Genomic DNA, 20,063 nt, shown 5'->3' with positions numbered 1-20,063 from the left:
AATAAACATACAATGATCTGTCCAGTTTATTTTAGAGGTTCAGTTTTCATAGTCTACTTTCCTTTATTGTTTTTAGAGTAAGCCATGCTGTGTCACACTTTTGCTTGTGTTTCTTGAGGATTTTGATTGCTTGTACTGTAGGTGTATTACAGTTATTTCTGTCTTCCACATGCTCTGTCTATACATTGTGTTGATTGGCTCTGTTGAGTGATGTGTATACTATAACTTCATTTTAAACATTTTAATTTTATTTATGGTGCCAGTTTAACTTCAAGCTGATATCTGAGGACTTCCAAAGTTTCATTAAATTCTGTACAGCCAGTTTTGCATGATGCTGTGACAAAATCTGAGAAAATTTGAGACTGAGAGGTTTCTGGTCCTGCTGTCATGACTAGATAGCCGTGGGCGGAGAGAGCAGGCATAAAGGCCGAAGGACGACTAACACACGTCCTGTGGCGAAACACAGGCAGACGGACGAAACACGCAACAGGACACAAACTACACGTGGAGCTGAAACAGGACACAACAAGACGAGACACCCGACGAGACGGGAGACACGGGACTAGAGACAAGAGAGATGCAGAGACAAGGAGAGAGACTGGACTAGGGCTAAAGACATGGCAATCAGCTAGGCATGGCTTTTAGCTAAACATGGTTAAGGGCACTTAACCATGGCAGTCAGCTACACATTCACCTAACCCAACATGCACTAAGCTACACTTACCTAATAGCTCAACACACACTCGGGAATTGGGGCACAGAAATACAGACAGGTGACGCCCAGTGGCTAGGCTCACTGGGAAACGAGGGAGGCAGGAAACACAGAATGGCTAATGACACAAAGGGGCTATGACTACAAGCATGCTGGTTAGCTTAACATAGATTTTAGCTAAACATGCTCCTAGCCAAACACACACTTATCTACTTACCTGCTCTAGCTAAACACACAAGAAAACAGGAGGACAACAACCACAATACTCACAATTCCACACATGACATGACTGAATCAGCTCCACCAACATAGACACAAAAAACATATACAGAAAACATTGCCAATATGAGAGCCCAAGTCAACAGAACTTAAATCAAAATATAAACTAAACAAAGAACTAAACACAAAACGCCCACACAAATGACAGTAGTTTTAACTAATAATACTCGACCCAGTTTCCCAGTCTAAACAGCTATTTATAGATGGGTTAATGGCTACCTCGGCTCAGGTGTGCACTCGCATCACCTGACCGAGGTGCCTTCTGGGAAACTGAGTCAGCCAACAAAAACTACAAATGAAAAACAGCGACCTCTAGTGGTGGTCCCTTACACCTGCAAAGTTTGAACAAAACCTTTCTTTTATTTATATAGATTCATTACACTTGAAGTGAATTATTTCTTATTTTTTTGTTTGTTTTTAATGTCTATTCTTTGTAGTGGACACTCAGGTGGACCAAAGAAGCCAGGAGACGGAATTGCAGTAACAAAAATGAAGTCTTTATTTATCTTGCACAATCAGCTCAGGGTCCCCAGCCCTTTAATAGGCAGCAGATGACAGCAGAACAATAGATAACAAGCTGCTGGCCGAAGCAAGTTAAGGCGTCCTGGCCGACTTTCAAGTTGGAAAGCTTATAGTTCACAGATCATGAAAATCCAAAAATTTCTAAGTATTTTCCAAGTCCCTAAATAACTATTTTGAGATTTTTAAATTCTTCTAGTTTAGATTTTTTGTTACTTTTCATTTGTTTCAGCTGATTATTTGTCTATATATTTTATACAAGCTGCTAATTATTCTTATTGCCTATAGCTGGGGTGAAAAGATTGATGTTTATATTGCAAAAAACGAAAAATAGGATGTTCATTAGTAAGCACTGAACAAAAGGATTAAATCATAATATTTAAACTTAATAAAATTGTCTTTTTTTTAGAGTTATATTTGGGGAAATCATAAGAGTTCATAAAAACTCTTGTCTTGTCGTTCCTTACACTTTATATGCAGTTACATCCACCTAAACTATGTGTGTGTGTGTAAACCACCACATGGTTTTACACCTTCAGCAGCTTTTTTGGTGTGAACCACTGGACAACAAGTCTTTTGTGCCACTTCCCACACTTTAGTGGTTGTTCTTCTTATACATGTTTTACTCCGAATATTTTATAAAAATTATTGACATGTCTTTGCAAAACCATCTTTTTTTCTGTTACACGCTGCCTGGTCAAAAAAAGTTGCATGCTCTAAGATTTCATTTAGTGCCATCATTCTGAAATAGGGTCAGTCTGGACTCATCAGACCACATCATCTTTTTCAATTTCTCCAAAGTCCAATCTTCATGCTCCCTTTTGGAATTTTTTTTTTCTGATGAGTCTCACTAACAAGCGGTTTTCTTATGGAAACACAGCTGTTCAGTCCCAATCCTGTGAGTTCTCATCACATTGTGTGTGTATGGAAATGCTCTTACTTACACTTTTAAACATAGCTATGGTTTTACTTTTCGCATTTTTTACCATGCAGCATTACCAAGAGTTTAGGGGGTTAAGGGAGGTGCGGTGTGTTTAACCTTACCAGCAGGAGAGGATTGACGAGTCTTATTCTCTTACTTAATTACCTAATGCCATATGTGTTATTTCAGAGTTTTAAAATTACTAATATTGTTCTACATTTGGATGTAGAAAATAAATAAAAAATAATAATAAAAAAAGGCTTAATTATCCTTACTGGAAGGAGAGTATTAAAGAGTTTCAGGTATAAAAATAAGGAGAGAGTGTTTATCTACAGGTCCATGCTATGACCAGTGCATTGCAAACAAATTTGCAGTGCTTACATTTTCTCACTTAGCACTAAAACACCATGTGGTGTTACATTTTCAGCAGTTTATTTTGTGCGAACCTGTAAAGAACTTTTCTTCTGTCATTTTCATTTTCCAAACTTCAGCTGTTCATCATGTGCATGTTTTACTTAGAATATCAATTCTTCCAACTAGTCCTCTCTTAAAAGTACTTATAGTGCAACATAATAAACAAAGGCCAGTTGAAATCCACATTCTGTTTTTTTTTTTTTTTTTTACTATTTTCAATTGCATTTTATTTATTTATTTACTTTTGAATCTGAAGGATGGTAAGCAGTTAGTTTGCAGCATTTGTTGCAGTCCAGAGGAAGGAAAAAATCGAGATGTCTTGCTTTAGATGTTTTATGTGAAATCCTCTGCTTCTGGTGCTGACTGATGCATCAGCAAAAGCTCTGTGCATACAAAGAAGCAAAAAAACAAACAAACAAACAAACAAAAAAAACACATAAATTCTGTTCTGACCGTCCTTATTCAAGCCTTATTCAAGTGTATCCAATCTAAGACAACATGCAAAAGTGACTTAGATTTAATCTAAAAAATTTAAGATTTGTACATTCAGACATGCCGTACAAAAATAAATATGTGTCACATTAGCCTTAAAACATCAGAATCAAGTCACGTTAGTCTTCTATTGTGAACACAGCCTTACTGTAGAACATGGGGAGAGGGCAGCAAGGTAGACATCACCTCAGGTTTTGCTGTTGGAACTTTGAGTGCTGGAGAGACCTGGGAATAAAAGCACATTTCTAAATTACTGTAGTACAGCAAATCTATTAGAAAATCAATCACACTATGCAATGCTACCTAATAAACCACAGTTCATTTATAATGCTATAAATATACAGTACAAATTTTGGAAACAACTTCTAATTCCATGATCGTTCCTGATTTTTATTTCTTTTTACACTGTAAAGCAATGCTGAAGGCGTCCAAAATATGCAATAATCTCCTTTGTAGAGTTAATGTTGAGATGTATCTGCTACTCATGACCTTTAAAGTCTTCATAACGGCTCTAATCTGAGGTGCTGGTTGTTAATTGGTGATTTCTGAGGCTGGTGACTCTAAATGTCACTGCTGCCCTGACTCGTCACAGTGGACACACAACCTTGGCACAAGTTTTACGCCGGATGCCGTTCCTGATGCAACCCTCCTATTTTATCCGGGCATGGACTGGCACTGCATCCAATGGATGGGGTTTGGGGATTGGTATACTGAAGTCTAATTAAAAGCATTTTATAAGTGTCAAAGACTTTTACATAAAGTTTATGCAATTAGTTCTTTGTCAAAACCTCTGCAATTGACCCTGGCATGCTGTCAATCAACTTCTGGGCCACATCCTGACTGATGGCGGCCCATTTTTGCATAATAATAAGAATTTGTGGGAATTTGTTTGCCCTCCTTCCTCTTTAGGATTGACCAGAGTTCTTAAATGTATCAAGGTCTGGGAAATGACAGCAGCCAAAATAAATCAACATTTCAAAGTCATTCGTGAAATTACCCCAAAGGGACATTTTGCAAAACAGCTGCAATTGCTGCAGTTTTTAATTGTACGTAGAGCTTAAGTCATAAAAACATCTTACATTTGTTTAAATGTTTCATAGGATTTTTTCAGGGAATTTGTTGTACTAAATAATATTTATGCAGCATAACCAGGGCCTCTTAATTCTCTATTTGTTCTTGGTTGTTGTTTTAGTGATACTTCGTGTGCTTTACAATGTCAGACAACATTCACATGCAGATAATGCACCCTTTATATTTGCACCCATCATGCCGATGTGAGCAGCCCCACCTCAGTCACAGCACACTCAGATCACAAAGAATGGCAACTCCTGCAAAGCAGACCAGTACACCAGAAAAATAACAGATTTCTTTACTTATAAATTTTTCTAGAGAGCACTGGCAGAAGTAGAGTAATGATTACAAATGCATCGGGAAAATAGCAAGGAGACTCTGACCATTTTATTAATTTATTGATAAATTGGTGATTTCTTTGGTTTTGGCTGTAGTGATGAAGGTAATCATATCATCTCGTCATGTTCGCAACAGTGGATGCGCCTATACAGTAATTCACGTTTCATACGAATTACATCATCTAAAATTTGTTTTCCATTAGTGTATATAAAAGCAGACATTTTGCTTTTCATAAGTATAGATTTTTCATGTATGTGAGGCGAGTATACACAGAGTTTCTAAAGGCTCACTGTGTTTACTTTGCTTAATTTGATGCAAATAAGGAACGCCTCAAGAACCCTAATAAACTAAGGCCTAAGGCCTCAATCTATAGTTATATAGGAGAGTTATAACAGGAGATGCGGCGGTTAAACTTCTATTCTGGTTAAGTACCATCTGTAGTTATCACGTCAGTTTTGATAAAAAACTGAGACAGCAGACTTTGTGAAAATTTATATTTACGTCGTTCTCAAGATGGGACTAGTTTTAAAAAGACATGATTGACAGGAACGAAGCTGCTGAAGGTGTGAAACTATGTTCAAGGATTCAAGAAGCTTTATTGTCATACCAGCACACTTCCATGTTCTGGTACGAAATTAGGACCCAGGTCCTGTTTAAGCCACAGATATAGCATAGTAGTATAAATATGAGGGTGTAAATATGTATATACATGAATATAAATAAGAGCAGTCAGAGATATATTATGCAGAAAATTAGACATAAACTATACATAGTGTATTGCACATTTTCAGAGGCTGTATTGCACACATTGTATATTCGACTTATAGGGTTATATATATGTATTGCACCATAGAGTTATATATTACACTAAAAATTGATTGTGTTTAATGAGAGAGGACCTACAGAGCACGGCTAGAGTTCAGCAGTCTAATTGCTTCAGGATAAAAGCTGTTTTTGAGCCTGGTGGTCTTGCACTGAAGGCTCCTCAGTCTTCTACCCGAGGAAAGAGGTTGGAATAGAGCATGTGCAGGGTAATTGGTGTCCTTAATAATGCGGAGGGCTCTTCCTCTGCATCTTGCAGTGTACAGTTCGGTGATAGAGGGGAGCCTGCTAAACTAAAAGTGATTTAGGAAACTCCTCAGAGAAACTCCGGGTAAGGAAAGTACAAAACCCTTTATCTGAGTGAGGGAGAATGGAGGTTTGGTTGACCCCATTAGGGATGATGCAGCAATTCAAGGACTGTGATTGATTAATAAAAATTAACCTCTGACCTCGGTAAAGGTCTTGAAATGTGCTCTTTGTGAAAATAGAATATATGATAATAAAACAGACAGTGAAATCATGATGATTGTATATAAATAAATTGTATAGTCATGAATGCAGGCTACTTTATGCAAAGTTTCTGTTATAGGTTAAATATCTTAAAGTTAATTAAAGCAGCCAAATGTTGAAAATGTGATTTCTCATGAACTTTTCATTATACAAACAATCTTATAATGAAGTGTAATGCTACCTGCATTCATTTGATTGATGTCAAATTACTTTTAATCTTTACTAGACTTGCACATTCACATTCTCAAAAGCATAAGATAGAATTGTTTAAAAAAAAAAAATTAAATACTGTTTTTCTCTGTGTGGAAAAATAGTAGGATTTCCCTTAGTCAACCTTAAAAGACTCATAGCAACTACCGACTGCGCCACCCAGGACTGGTTACCTGGGAAGACATTAGGACATTAGGACGTAGAGATACTCTGACAACAATATGTTTCTATGGATAAAATAGATTTTTAAGATCAGACAGCATCAATATAACAGTTTAAAATTGAATCCCTCTTCTCCGAAACGGAAAACAAACAGAGATTGGAGCTGGGGGCTTACTGATAGAGAGGCAGGCTAGGTACACGGCTACTATCCTGCCCATCAAATAAATAACCAAATGTGCACCAAATCACTCACACACTAGTAAAAATGTAGTACAATGGCGAACCACTTTGTTGCAAGCGGCAATGAACTTTCGGAAACGCAACCTGGGGGGCTACTTTTCAAACCTCTGATGAACTGCAGAGCTGCCAACACTTGAAGCATGAGACTTTCACACACCACACATCTAATTTCTCATGCTTTTATATTCAAAGCTATTGTCTGCGTAAGATGCGAGCAAACTCTCTGAACTCACCAGCCTCTTTCAGACGAGTCAGACCTAAACGGCTTTTGTTTCTAAGTTAAATCCCTATATCGTTTCAGTTTAATCATGTAGCACTTTTTATACTCATAAGAACATTCAAAGAATAGCAAACAGAGACACACAAAGAAAGAAGGCGAGAGAGAGATTCATAATCATACATGCAACACAATATTTCTGTTGCTATTTTGTGATTTAATCTCAATAAAGCACCATCTTAAAATCTTCGATTCTCTCTCTCTCTCTCTCTCTCTCTCTCTCTCTCTCTCTCTAGGGATAAGAGGCTGATCCACTTTGGTGGACTTTTCTATTCTAGAATTCATTATATCCTGATTTTCCTCTTTTTAACAGTATTTTTGTGTATGAACTTAATGCAAATATTGTAATTTTCTCTTTCCTGTAAATACCTTTACTGCTCTCAGGGTAGTAGTGGGGAGAGTGGAACTGATGTTAAGGCCCTTGTTATTCTGGAATTAAAAACGAGAGATATGGATCATAATAGTAAGGGGGCCTAAGTCTGGCTGCTTACAGAGCTCTGTGCTACGCCCCCTGCTGCCTGCTGCCTACATGGAGCTGCTGAAGGGCATGTAGGTAATTTGGCTGGTACGTAAGTCACATATGTCAATATGTCAAATGTGTACCACATGCGTCTGATGGTTTACTTTAACACTGCAACACTAAAATATACAGAACCTGAGCCATGGGTAAGGTGTATGGTTTGTGTTAGACAAAATGTGTGTGTGTGTGTGTGTGTGTGTTGTATGTGCAGAACCAATGCCCTTATTTTAAGAATCTCACTCCAAGCTTTTCTGTAAAGTTGGCAGCTCTAAAATGGTATAGCAGGTGAGAGGAGAGAAAGGTTTTATAAAAGTTTTTTTTTTACATAAAACAATACTTATTTTTGTCAACACAGCTTTGTGGTCAGACTCTTTCATATTTGAGATGAATGTTATGACTTATGACTGATCCTCTTGTTCACTTTTTATTGGTGGACGTTCTGTTTCTCATTTTAGCATTTACTGTACAGTATAACCATATGCATCTTATCTACATCTCAGTTGTTGGCAATAATGAATATCAAAGCCAATTAAATTCTTTATTCTGATTAGTCACTTACAATGTTATATTAATGTTATCATTTCTGTAGTAACAACACACGCAGGGCCTTGTATGGCTCCATATAAGAAAGTGTGTATTTTTATGAGTGTATATTTTAAAGGATATGTTTCTTTAACATAACGTTTTTGTAGCACACAAGTGGTCCTTAAATATCTCACAGTGTCAAGGATTAAAATAAAAGAAAATAACAGAAAAAAGAAAATTACTCTTTCCTCTCACTCAAAATCCTGAAAGCAATATCATCGGTTTGCATAATTAGTTTGTTTCTCTCTCCACAGACATCATCATGGAGATCCGTGTGTTCGGGCTGGTTTCGCTGGTGGTGTTGAGCGCCGCACTGACTCCTGAACCACAGGGCTGGGAGAAATTTAAAAGGAAACATATTAACAAGAACTTGAGTGAGAATACCTGTACCAGTGTAATGAAGGAGGGGAGAATCTATGTCAATAGTACATGCAAATATGTGAACAGCTTCATATGGGCCACACCCAAAAAGGTCCTTAATGTGTGCGGGAGAAACGGTCACAATGTGAGTGACAATCTTTATGAAAGCAACAAATATTTCACTGTGGTCAAGTGCATAATGCGGAAAAAATAATTAGTGTGAATATGGTGGTTATAAGAAGTCTCTATGCATTACAGTAGGATGTTTAGGTAATTACCCTGTGCATTATAAGGCAGATCACATGAATCACATCGAGGCTGCCGTTAAAAAAAAGAAACTTTTATATTTATGATATACTTGTTAATGACTCCCTGAGGCAGTTGAGTAGAAATTGGAAAACAATTAAATTGTTTATAAGATTTTATTTCTCTATTGTTTATTCAACCACTTGCTAGTGTCAATTTTATTTCTTTTGTTATAATGTTAGTTTCAATACATGTATTGTACGATAAGACATATTAAACAATACATATACAAAAAATACATCATTGTCTCTTGGAATACATATTTTATATGACTTTATCAAAAAAGCTTTAAACTCAATGATTATATGAAATTTAACATCAATACCTGTCATCTTCATGAAAGCTATCAAGCATGGCAAACTGTGCTGGCTTTGGTTTATTATCAGTGTTAGTATTAAAGCCCTGAAAATGGGTATTTGCATAAATACACACAAACACAAACTTCCATTGTGTGTAATAAGTGAGGTATGTGCCCGTAACATACATCAGTAGCTCAATGCTTCCCTCTACTGGAATCCTTTGGTAACTACAACTACTCTTAGTACTCCTGGTGTTGAGCTTAAATCTACAGTGAAACCTCGGATTGCGAGTAACGCGGTTTGCGAGTGTTACGTTTAAAATAAATTTTGACTTGGAAACGAACAAGTCTTGGTTTACAAGTACTGAGTATCATGTATCACGCATGTGCTCCTTGTTTTGACGCCGTGATCTCAACTGAGCCAAAGTTTTTTTTTTCTCTCTTGCGCTGCGGAATTGTGGGTAACCCTGCTGGGTCTTAGTCTTAGTCTTTCACTGGTATAATCAACAGCAGTGCACCCGTGTACGGTTTACTATACCACTGTGACCACGTGTGTGTGCGTAAAACATATTTTATTTTGTGTCTGTATGCGTGTGTGTACAGCGCACGTGTAAAGCAAAATCAAGTCTCATTAGAGAGGTTAAAGATCCATTTTCTCTCTCTGCTTAAGCCTCAGCCTGCTCTTTGTGTCTTTGTGCGCCGCCATTGGACACCGTGTCTTCAATTACTTTGCTAGTTAAACTAGTTGCTACTATTGTTATATTGTATGTAGTCTACACAATTAACCATGGACTGCAAGCATGCGGAAACAAAAAGGTTAAAGGTTGTGCCAAAACTATTGCCATGAATCACACCCTAATGCGTAACAGTTCACACTTAGCTAGATGGCGTGTAATTTTACCTAATTTCATTTGACAGGTTTTTCATTCAAAAAATAGTAAGTAGAAGTAAGAAGTATCACATACACTTAAGTAAAGCACAGATCCCAAAAAATCCCTAAGTACACTAAAAATGTATTTATACTTTATTTGTTACTTGCCTCCTCGGCACCTTTGTATTCATTAATATTTTCCAATAATGGCACACCTCTAAGTAGTGTATTACTTATGTAAATATTGTAAACAATGTAACAGAGTAAGTTAATGCATTTCTTTACATGCCAAATAAACACTTATGCACAGGCTAATGCTTATTCCACCCATAAACTAAAATTTACTTCATATAAATGAACATACAGTATTTTAAAATAGAGCATGTTTCTAAATGTTAAGAAACTTGCTGAACTATGGTTTTGACTTTTTTTCTAAATCTTAAAATTTTAAAAATTTTTAAGTTTTAAAAATTTTGCCAGTGTAACAACTGCACACTTACAACAGTCAGCTTGCTAGCAAACAACCAGGATTCACTCCAGTGAACAAACAACAAACTGTAACTCATTCATAGTCCCTGGGGACTCCTGTCTAACCTCATCTGCCACCCTGTCCATCACCACTTTTTCTCCACTCGTCAGGCATCCTTTCACTTTTTAAGATCTTGGTAAATAACTACTAAGTCACTTCACTGCCATCTCTCCTAAACACTTCCATGCCTCCACTGGAATGTCATCAGGATCAACTTTCTTTCCACTCATCTTCTTCTTAGCTGTACTTGCTTCATCCTTACTAACTCCCTGCACAACCTGTTTAACTGCCTCCACCTCATCCAGCCAACCCCCACCCCCCTCTCATGTTCTCCACTGATCAGCTCTGTAAATGCTCCTTCCACCTTCTCGAAACAATCTCTAAACCTGTCAGTACATTTTCATCTACAGCTTTTATCCAGCCTGTAGTATATCCTTCCCTGCTTAGTCTCTCTGTCTGGCCAGTCGATATCAATCTTTTTCTCCTTTCTTTTGAGTTTAGCTTCTCATACAACTTACTATCCATCTGTTCCTTAGCCTTTGCCATTTTGCTCTTGTCTACTTTCCTCATATTCCTTACTATCCTAATTCTGTTTTGCAAGCCTCTTTCTTTTGATGTTTTCCTTTACTTCCTGTAGTTTTCTTATCTTCCTTTCTCTGTCTTGATGTCATATCAAATATCAAATCTACAATAGTCTGTCCTTTGACATTCTTCTCCTGGACCACATACCTACCCATCACCTCCTCATCACCTCTATTCCCTCCTCTAGCATGAGTGACACCATTAAGGTCAGCTCCAATCACCAATCTCTCAGCTTCCCATCCCACCTGTGGAGTGGATGTACTGTAGACATTTTAATGTGGACAAAATGTACACAACGAATGACCACAATTTATTATGTACTGTAGTGTTTTAGCTCTGGGTCAGAGGTGAATCGAATCTTTAAGAATTTGGGTTAATTTTATTAAACTGAATTAAAATTTATAGCGCACCCTATCAACTACCCGTCCAGCGTTTAGCACGATTTAGTGTATCTTACCAATTCTGCTTATGGCCATTGATGATAACATAAAATATGGTAATTATCAATTATGAGCAAGGTAACTTAAGATCTGGGAAAATGTTTAGACTTCAAACTACATGATCAAAACAACAGTTCTTTTTATCTGACTAATCTACAATACATTAAACTAGGCTACTAGTTTGTAAGGTGAAAGTTAATGAAGGTCTTCTAGTACTGTTTACTAGATAAAAGAGTCAGAAGAGCAGAGCCTTGGGTTTAATCTTATGGTTTAGTTATGAAGCGAGCACCAATTTCAACAAGGTATGAAGCTTTGTTTGCTTACTTGCGTTGCATTGCTGTCTTCCTCAGTGATTCACCTTCAGTGGTAAGGAATCACAGTGTTGCTGATTGGTTGGTGCGCTGAGGTTGAGATGATGTCTTTCGGGGAAAGATCTTCAGAGAGGCGTTGGTTGATGCCTGCCTGATTAAGTTTCCTGCGCCTTGGTTTTTACCGATGCTTCTTTATGTTCGCGGATCAGATAAGATCATCGGGATGGCACCATTCAGACTGGGAGAGGGATTCTGGAATGTGATCAATTAACTGCTCTCTTTGGGGCCTGTTCATCCCTACAGTACTGATGTTATTTATCATTACCTCTTCAACCTTCAGTTTCACATTCATCACTGTGTCTGACACTTTTCTCACTTCCTCTACACTCTTGGCATACTCTTGCCTCAGTTTTAGGCCTTAACCATTTCTCTTATTATCTACACCACAGTAAAGCAGGTTGAACCCACCTCTAATGTTCTTAGCCTTGCTTCCGCTCGTCTTTTGTGAACACAGTATACAGTATATACCTTTCTCTCCTTCATCATATCAGCTAGCTCTCTCCATTTACCAGTAGTTCCTGTGTTACCCTCTAATCACTTACCCTCATTTCACTTTCTTTCTCTTCATTCTTTAGTCAAGAGAAGCCCAATATCCACAAGTATACTGCTGACCAACTATATCTGATTCGATCATTGTTAACCCAGATGCTCTTCCTAATGCAACCCTCCTCATTTATTCTGGTTTAAGCTAACACTAAGACTACACTGGCTTGTGCATCAAATGTTCAGAATAATTCATGCAAAAGTAAAACATTAGGTGGGGTCTGAAAAAACATGCAGAAAAAAGGTCCTCTAGTGGTTCACTCTAAAGCAGGGGTCACCAACTGGCGGACCCCGGTCCGAATCCGGACCGCGAGATGCGTCCATCCGGACCACGAAGCCTTTTGACTTAGTAAAAAAAAAAATATATATATATATATATATATATATATATATATATATATATATATAGCAAACGCTAATAAAAGAAAATGTATATCGGGCAAACGAAGGTCAGCTCAGTAGAGCCATTTGGGTCCTACAGCACCACAGGTTGCTACGCCACTTTGAAGAAACTTACCCCCAGCAGTCTGAAGTAAGGGCGAGGGAAATAAATGAGCTTAAAGTGCAGTATGAGCGATCTACACAGGTCCTCTCTCACTCACCGCCCAGCAATGAGCTTATAAATGTTCACTGAGAATACAGGGGATTTTAAGAAAACATACCATCCCTTTACAGATAGGGAAATAGTAAAGGAGTTGTTAACTTTTAAGTTGTTAATGTTTAAATTAATTTATGTTCTGTTCAGATTTAGAGATGAAGGCATTTTGCACAGTTTCCTTCATCATATTTTTGTCAGACATTGTTACTGGTTTAATTAAATTATTTTGTACCAAAGCAACATAAAGGACAGAACAGAACAGCATTAAAATGAGATCCAATTTGTGAAGGATGTAAATTGGTCTGTTTATACATACGAAAAGACATGTTTATCCATATGAAAACATATATTGGATTAGCTGGTGAGGAGTGTTTATTTACCGGACCTCAAGCAATTTTAGTTGAAGACCCCTGCTCTAAAGAATATGCTAAGGGTGTAAACCACATGGTAGTGTAGCTCAGGGTGAAAAGAAAATGCATTTGTTAGAATAACCGCAGTGTTTGCATTGCAACAGTCATAGCATGGACGTGTGTAACAGCCACACACGCACACACACTCTCGTTTTTATTATTGTTACATTTATTTGCTGCTTGATTAGTAATGATGATCTTATCCTTTTGACTGAGACTCTTTTATTGTCTTTTTATCCTTGCTATACACATTTCGTTGGAGGAAAAGTGGTACTGTAGGTGTCTGCTAATTCGAACTTTGCTTTAAACCACAGTTTGGCCAAAAATATATTGGACAGAATTCTGTATTTGTTAGTTTATCAGGTGCATAGTATGGATTATACTTATTATAACAAATATAACACTAGAAGAAAGATCTTGACTCAGGTGACTCGTTTTAAAGACGAATGTTATGTTTTAACCCTTGTGTTCTGTCGTTACTGATGAACATCCTGTTTTACATTTTAATATTATAATATGCATCAAGATACAGCTTATATTCAACCCAACAGTACTGTAGGTTAAATTTAACTGCATTTATGGACATTTATACCCCAGTGCTGTTCATCCAAAAAGTTTGTTTAACAGGAATTCTAGCTGGAGTTCACAGGTCTATTAACATAATCCATGTTATAAATACAACATGGACAGGATTAGGTTTATGTTTTAAAACTCTTAGCTGGTGAAATGATTGCTTCTGAAAAAAAACATATAATAACATATAAAACAATATATTGCCTGCTTGTACTTCTCTTTAATAGTCATCAAGGTTAAATTTGCACACTGTTGCATTTTATTTCTTTTTTAAACAATAGGTCCAGTTCAGATATTTTTGTATAAACAGTGAGGTTTAATGAAATAAGGATTAATATCTTTGGATCTTGTATCTGATCAAGAATAAGCTCTGGTTTTGCAAACAATTACTACTTTATAGAACATTGACTCATGTTTGTTGTTATCACCTCTTATTTATAAAAGATCATTACTGATCTTTTGTTTTTTGCTGTTGTGCATGAAGAAACCAAGTGCAAACGTGTTAACCACACATAGGCTAAAAAAATGAGTGGCTTACACAGCCTCACAATGGAGAAAGTATCAGTATCAACTAGCAGTTATTATGAAATATTTTAGATGAGGCAGAGCCACAGAGAAGCAGTGAGAGAGACTAAGAGAAGACCTTGTTGTAGTTGGTGATAAATAAGTTAGCCTTTTTAACCTATCTTGATTGCAGAGCAAAGTGTACAGAGGCTATAGTGGGTCAAATTATATTTCAGCTTTTAAGGCTGGTTTATTTAGTATAGAAACTCTCCTGGGGTTTTCATGAGTAACAGTCTCTAGGATCTGAATGAATGAGTGTACACTTCACTTTAAACTGCTGACTCAATCCACGAAATGAGACTTTAGTTAAAATGTCCTTTGTCCTAAAGATTTTATATTATTTTTATTATTGTGAGATGGTTTCAGTGGCAGTGACTGAGTGCAGGAAGTCTATAACACACAATAGCACATCTCATACCTGCATCAGAGACTCAAGAAAAAAAAGTGTGAATTTTGTGATGAGGGGCCTGTGTCCAAGTAAAGTTTTATTTCATGCAACATCCCAGCTCTTTATGGACATAATAACTGATGAGTTAGACAAAAACTTTGAGAAAGTTAAGAATAATTCTAAAAAAGTTCTCCAATCTCCCGATGATGTTACAGGTCACAGATATTTATTAATGTCCTACATCTTGATGCTCAATATAAGGTGTTGCTGTGTGTACAGAATGTGTAAAAGTCAAAAATCATTCAAAATTTTGCACAGACCTTCTAATTCTATGGTCTTTACTGTTTTTATGTTACTTTCTACACTTTAAAACAAGGCTAAATCCTCTTTTGAACTGTTGATATTGAGATGTATCTGCTACTTATGATCTGTAAAGCCTTTATAACGGCTCTAATCTGAGGTGCTGGTTGTTAATTGGTGATTTCTGAGGCTGGTGACTCTAAATGAACTTCTCCACTGCAGCGGAGGTAAGTATTGGGTCGCTTTGTTGGGAAGGTCTTCATGAGAGTCAGTTTCAGCTTGGACCTTGATGAGTTTTGCAAATGCACTTGACAATACTGTTCTTGCAAGAACTGTTCCAGAACAGCTGCGTCTTAAAATAACAACTGATAGTAGTTGCTATTGTTGACACTAAATTACCTAATGTCCTATGTGAACTTTCATGGTTTTGAAATCTCCACTATTGCTGATCGACCAGAAGAGACAAACACACACGCAGGAATGATGTCTGAAGATCTTCATTTATTCTCAGCAAAGTGTCATGCACACTCGGAATGCGACCAGCACTAGGACCCAGAAGTTAAGCAGTCGCGAACCAGGAAGTATAAAAGGAGTAAACAAACCATAGCATCTTGCTCAGTCATTGAGTTTGGCCCATGCCTCGTCGGAATCGTTCGTTGAATCGTGAGTACTCACTTTATTGGTCTTGCTTTCTGATTGAGTGTGCATTTATAGGACGGGGGTTAGATTGTGTCTTTCCCTTGCTCCCCATTCATGAGAGTCCTTAGATTAAATAGCGTGATTATCCTGCCTACTCGTGTTCTTCCGCGTTTGGGTTTACCATTCACGCAACAAAGGGCTAACCGCTAAAGCTTAGTCTTCTGGTCACCTCAGGTTAGTTCTTGACAGAATGACTGAGCCTTCCGCGGTGAACCCAGTGGATCATGCGCACCTCTGCGACGTGGTAGATCAGCACGCCGAGCTGATTAATAAGCTAACCGGAGAGATCGCTAATCTATGCCTGGGCCTCCAAGACGTCCAAGACGAGGTCACGGAGCTCCGGCAAGAGAATGCGGATCTCTGGGCGGCTGTGGATCGCACGGCTGGCCGGCCTCCCGTCGCAGCGGCTGCGGTGCCGCACCAACCCACCCCCCCCTCCTTCCGATGTATTTCTGGCACTTTCGGATAAATGGGATGGCACGGACGGGAAGTGCAGTGCGTTTTTAACAGCGCTTGATCTGGTGTTTGAGTTTAATTCCACCAGGTACTCCACCGATTGGCTACGCATCGCGCTTCTGGTTTTGTTGCTATCTAGGCAGGCAGCTGAGTGGGCCACGGCAGTTCTATGAGCGGATACAGATACCGCCCACTCGTACAACGAGTTCACCCGCCAACTCAAACTCACTTTCGAACACCCAGCAGGCGAGGTGGAGACCGACACTAAACTCTACCATCTGCGTCAGGGAGGATCGTCCGTGAGCCGGTACGCCGCTGAGTTCCCGACCCTCGCTGTGCAGACCGAGTGGGGGGATGCCGCGCTCCGGACATTCTTCTACAAGGGACTGGCTTTGCGAATAAAAGATGAGCTTGCCGGGCGGGAGCTTCCCGCCACACTGGAGGGATTCATCGGTATCGAGGGGGCTTGTGTGCCTACTGTGGAGCGGCAGCACATTACGATCGGGAAACGCACAGCCCCGGTTGAGTGTGAGGAGAGACTTACCCGGCCCCCTCCACCTCTTCACCACCACCATCTCGTGTTTCACGGTTCAGGTAAACCTCCAAATCGGCCACAAAGTACCGCGTTCGAAGTACCGCGTTCATCGACTCCGGTGCCGCTGGTAACTTCATTGACTCTACCTATGCCAAAGAATTGGGGGTGAAGATTGAGACGTTATCCCAGCCAGTAAAGATCACTTCGGTCGACGGTCGGCCCCTATCATCCAGCCCTATTACTCATCAGACCCAACCGATCACGCTCGCCATAGACCAGAACCAGGAACAAATCCACCTCACATCCATCGCATCACCGCCCATCATCCTCGGCTATCCCTGGCTGTTGCAGCGTGACTCGCTCATCTCATGGACCCGGAATCAAATCATCCAGTGGGGGTCGACCTGCTCTGAACTCTGCCTACAGGCTCAGGCTGGGACGTGTTCCACGGAGTCCGAGGCCCCCGATGTCGACATCAATGCCATCCCTCCCACCACCTGGCTGGAGCCTTTTGTAAGAGAAAAGCCACCCATCTGCCACCACATCGCCCTTATGACCTGGCGATAGAGCTTCAGCCAGGTTCCGTCCCTCCCTGCAGCCATCTCTACTCGCTGTCGGCCACTGAGACGCAGGCTATGGAGGAGTATGTCGCCAGCACCCTTCGCAATGGAACTATCCGGCCTTCCTCGGCAGCCACGGGGTTCTTCTTCGTGAAGAAGAGAGGGGGCGAGCTTCGCCCATGTGTCGACTATCGGGGGCTAAATAAGATCACCATTAAAAACCGTCACCCATTGCCGCTTACCAACTCAGCCCTGGAGCCCTCTCTGGTGCCACCGTGTTCACGAAGTTGGACCTCCTGAGCGCCTACAACTTGGTGCGCATCAGAGAGGGTGATGAGTGCAAGACGGCCTTCATCACTCCCACCGGACATTATGAGAGCCTGATCATCCCATTTGGACTCTGTAACGCACCCTCTGCCTTTTAACAATTAATCAATGACGTCCTGAGAGACATGCTAGGCCGATGGGTGTTCGTCTACTTAGACGACATTCTCATATACTCTTACACCACTGAAGAACACATCCAGAACGTCCGGGCTGTTCTCAAGAGATTGCTTGCTCACCAACTGTACTGCAAGTTGGAAAAATGTGCTTTTCACCAGCACTCCACCACGTTCCTGGGTTTTGTTATCTAAAAAACCCAGTTTTTCCTTGCCACTGTCGCCGTCGTCCTAGGGTTGCTCATCAGAGACAATCATATAATTTTGATACACATTTACATTTCATACAACTTTAATTCTTTTGATTGTGTAAAGCTGCTTTGTGATGATGTAAACCGTTAAAAGCGCTATACAAATAAAATTGAATTGAATTGACAGTGATTTTATTCCATAAATTGTACACTCATCTTTGTGTGTGTAATTTGTCTGTTTCTCTCTCCACAGACAACATGGAGGTCTATGTGTTCAGCCTGGTTTTGCTGTTGGTGTTGAGCGCCACTCTGCCTGCTGAAGCCCAAAACTGAAAGGAATTTAAAAATAAGCATATTTACCTGAAAATGTCTGAATAAATGTACTGAAATAATCAAAGAGCGAAGAATCAATAACGGTGGTGCCTGCAAAACTATGAACAGCTTCATAGTGGCCACAGATGATCATGTCAAAGCTGTGTGTGGGAGAGCTGGCCATCGTGTGCGTGGGAATCTTTATGAAAGCAACTTTCGTTTAATGTGGTCACTTGCATAAAAAAAAAGAAAATTTAACCCCTGTTCATATGATGGTTGTCAGAATGCTCTATACATTATAATAAAATGTGATAGACGTTTCCCTGTGCATTATGAGGGATAGAGATCTAGTTCATTTTCTTAAGGTTGCATTTAAATGGCTAACCATGTAGTGCAATGCAATCTCTTTCTCTATTTAAAAAAAACTATGTGTTTATGGACTTTTATTTCTCTGATGTTTATTTACCAACTTCTTTGTGCCATTTTTACTTTTTTATTTCATTAATATTTTAGTTCCTGAACTCAAAAGAGTTTCATCTGTTTGACCTAGATTAGTGTTATGAGTGAAGAAAATGAAAATTTTTATTCTATAATAATCCTACATGTGATTTGTGTAAGTTGTGGAAATTCTGAAAACATTATAAAGACAAGTAATTCATACACTGGGTAAGAGCAATCTAACAATGGTTTTATTTTTAAACTTCTGCAGAAGGACCAGTCTCATACAGCAAACAACTGCAGCATGGAGAATCAATTTCTCTCAGCTGTCCCATTTTATACACAAACATCTCTGCCAACATAATCAAGAAGTACATGAAGTTCCTACATTCAAACTCGCGTCTCTTTATCCAACCCAGACCAGATGTCCTCGCCTTATCATTTATTCAGAAGCAACCACAATCAGTTTGTTTATGTTCTGTTCTCGGCCTTGTCTTCCTATGTTTCATCAGAGGTTTAAAGCTTCTATAGTCTATTTGGCACACTTACTACAAAGATCAGAATTAATACATGATTTAAATGTAATTTTTTAATTACAGTATTTTCTGTTTATGTGAAAAACACATGGTGCAATACCTGTACAACAAATACATCACTGGCTCTTGCAATATACATTTTAAATAATTATACAAAAAATCTTTACAATTAGATACAAGCTATCTTTGTCAGCATTGCAAACATTTTTCTTTTGTGCTTAACTTGTAGATTTACACACAATGTGCCTCAGCTGCAGTAACTGACACACGAGCCATGATACCATCACAGGAATGTCCTTACCTTTAGACATTATCCTTAGCTAGAGTTCCTAACCATAGTGTTCATTTTCCTGTTTATACCTTGTACTTTTTTGTTTGTACTTGACTACTCATGGATACAGCAGACTATGATTAAGTCTATGATTAAGTCAGACTATGTTATTAACCTAGTTAACCCAGGGTAAGTATGTATCCGATGATGTAAACTTTAAAGCACTTTTTGTAAGTCGCTCTGGATAAGATCGTCTGCCAAATGCCTAAATGTAAATGTAAATGTAAATGTACTATGATAAGGGGCCACAACACCATCCTGTCTTTTTCCCGGAGCTTCTGAGACTTGCCATGTGGATATGGTTTGACCGCAGGGTTTTTCTATAGAGGTTTTATTGAAAGTTTTGCAGACAAGCCAG

This window comes from Clarias gariepinus, chromosome 24 (assembly GCF_024256425.1).
Source record: "Clarias gariepinus isolate MV-2021 ecotype Netherlands chromosome 24, CGAR_prim_01v2, whole genome shotgun sequence".
In the NCBI taxonomy this organism is placed as follows: Eukaryota; Metazoa; Chordata; class Actinopteri; order Siluriformes; family Clariidae; genus Clarias; species Clarias gariepinus.
Note: the sequence above shows the minus strand (reverse complement) of the source record.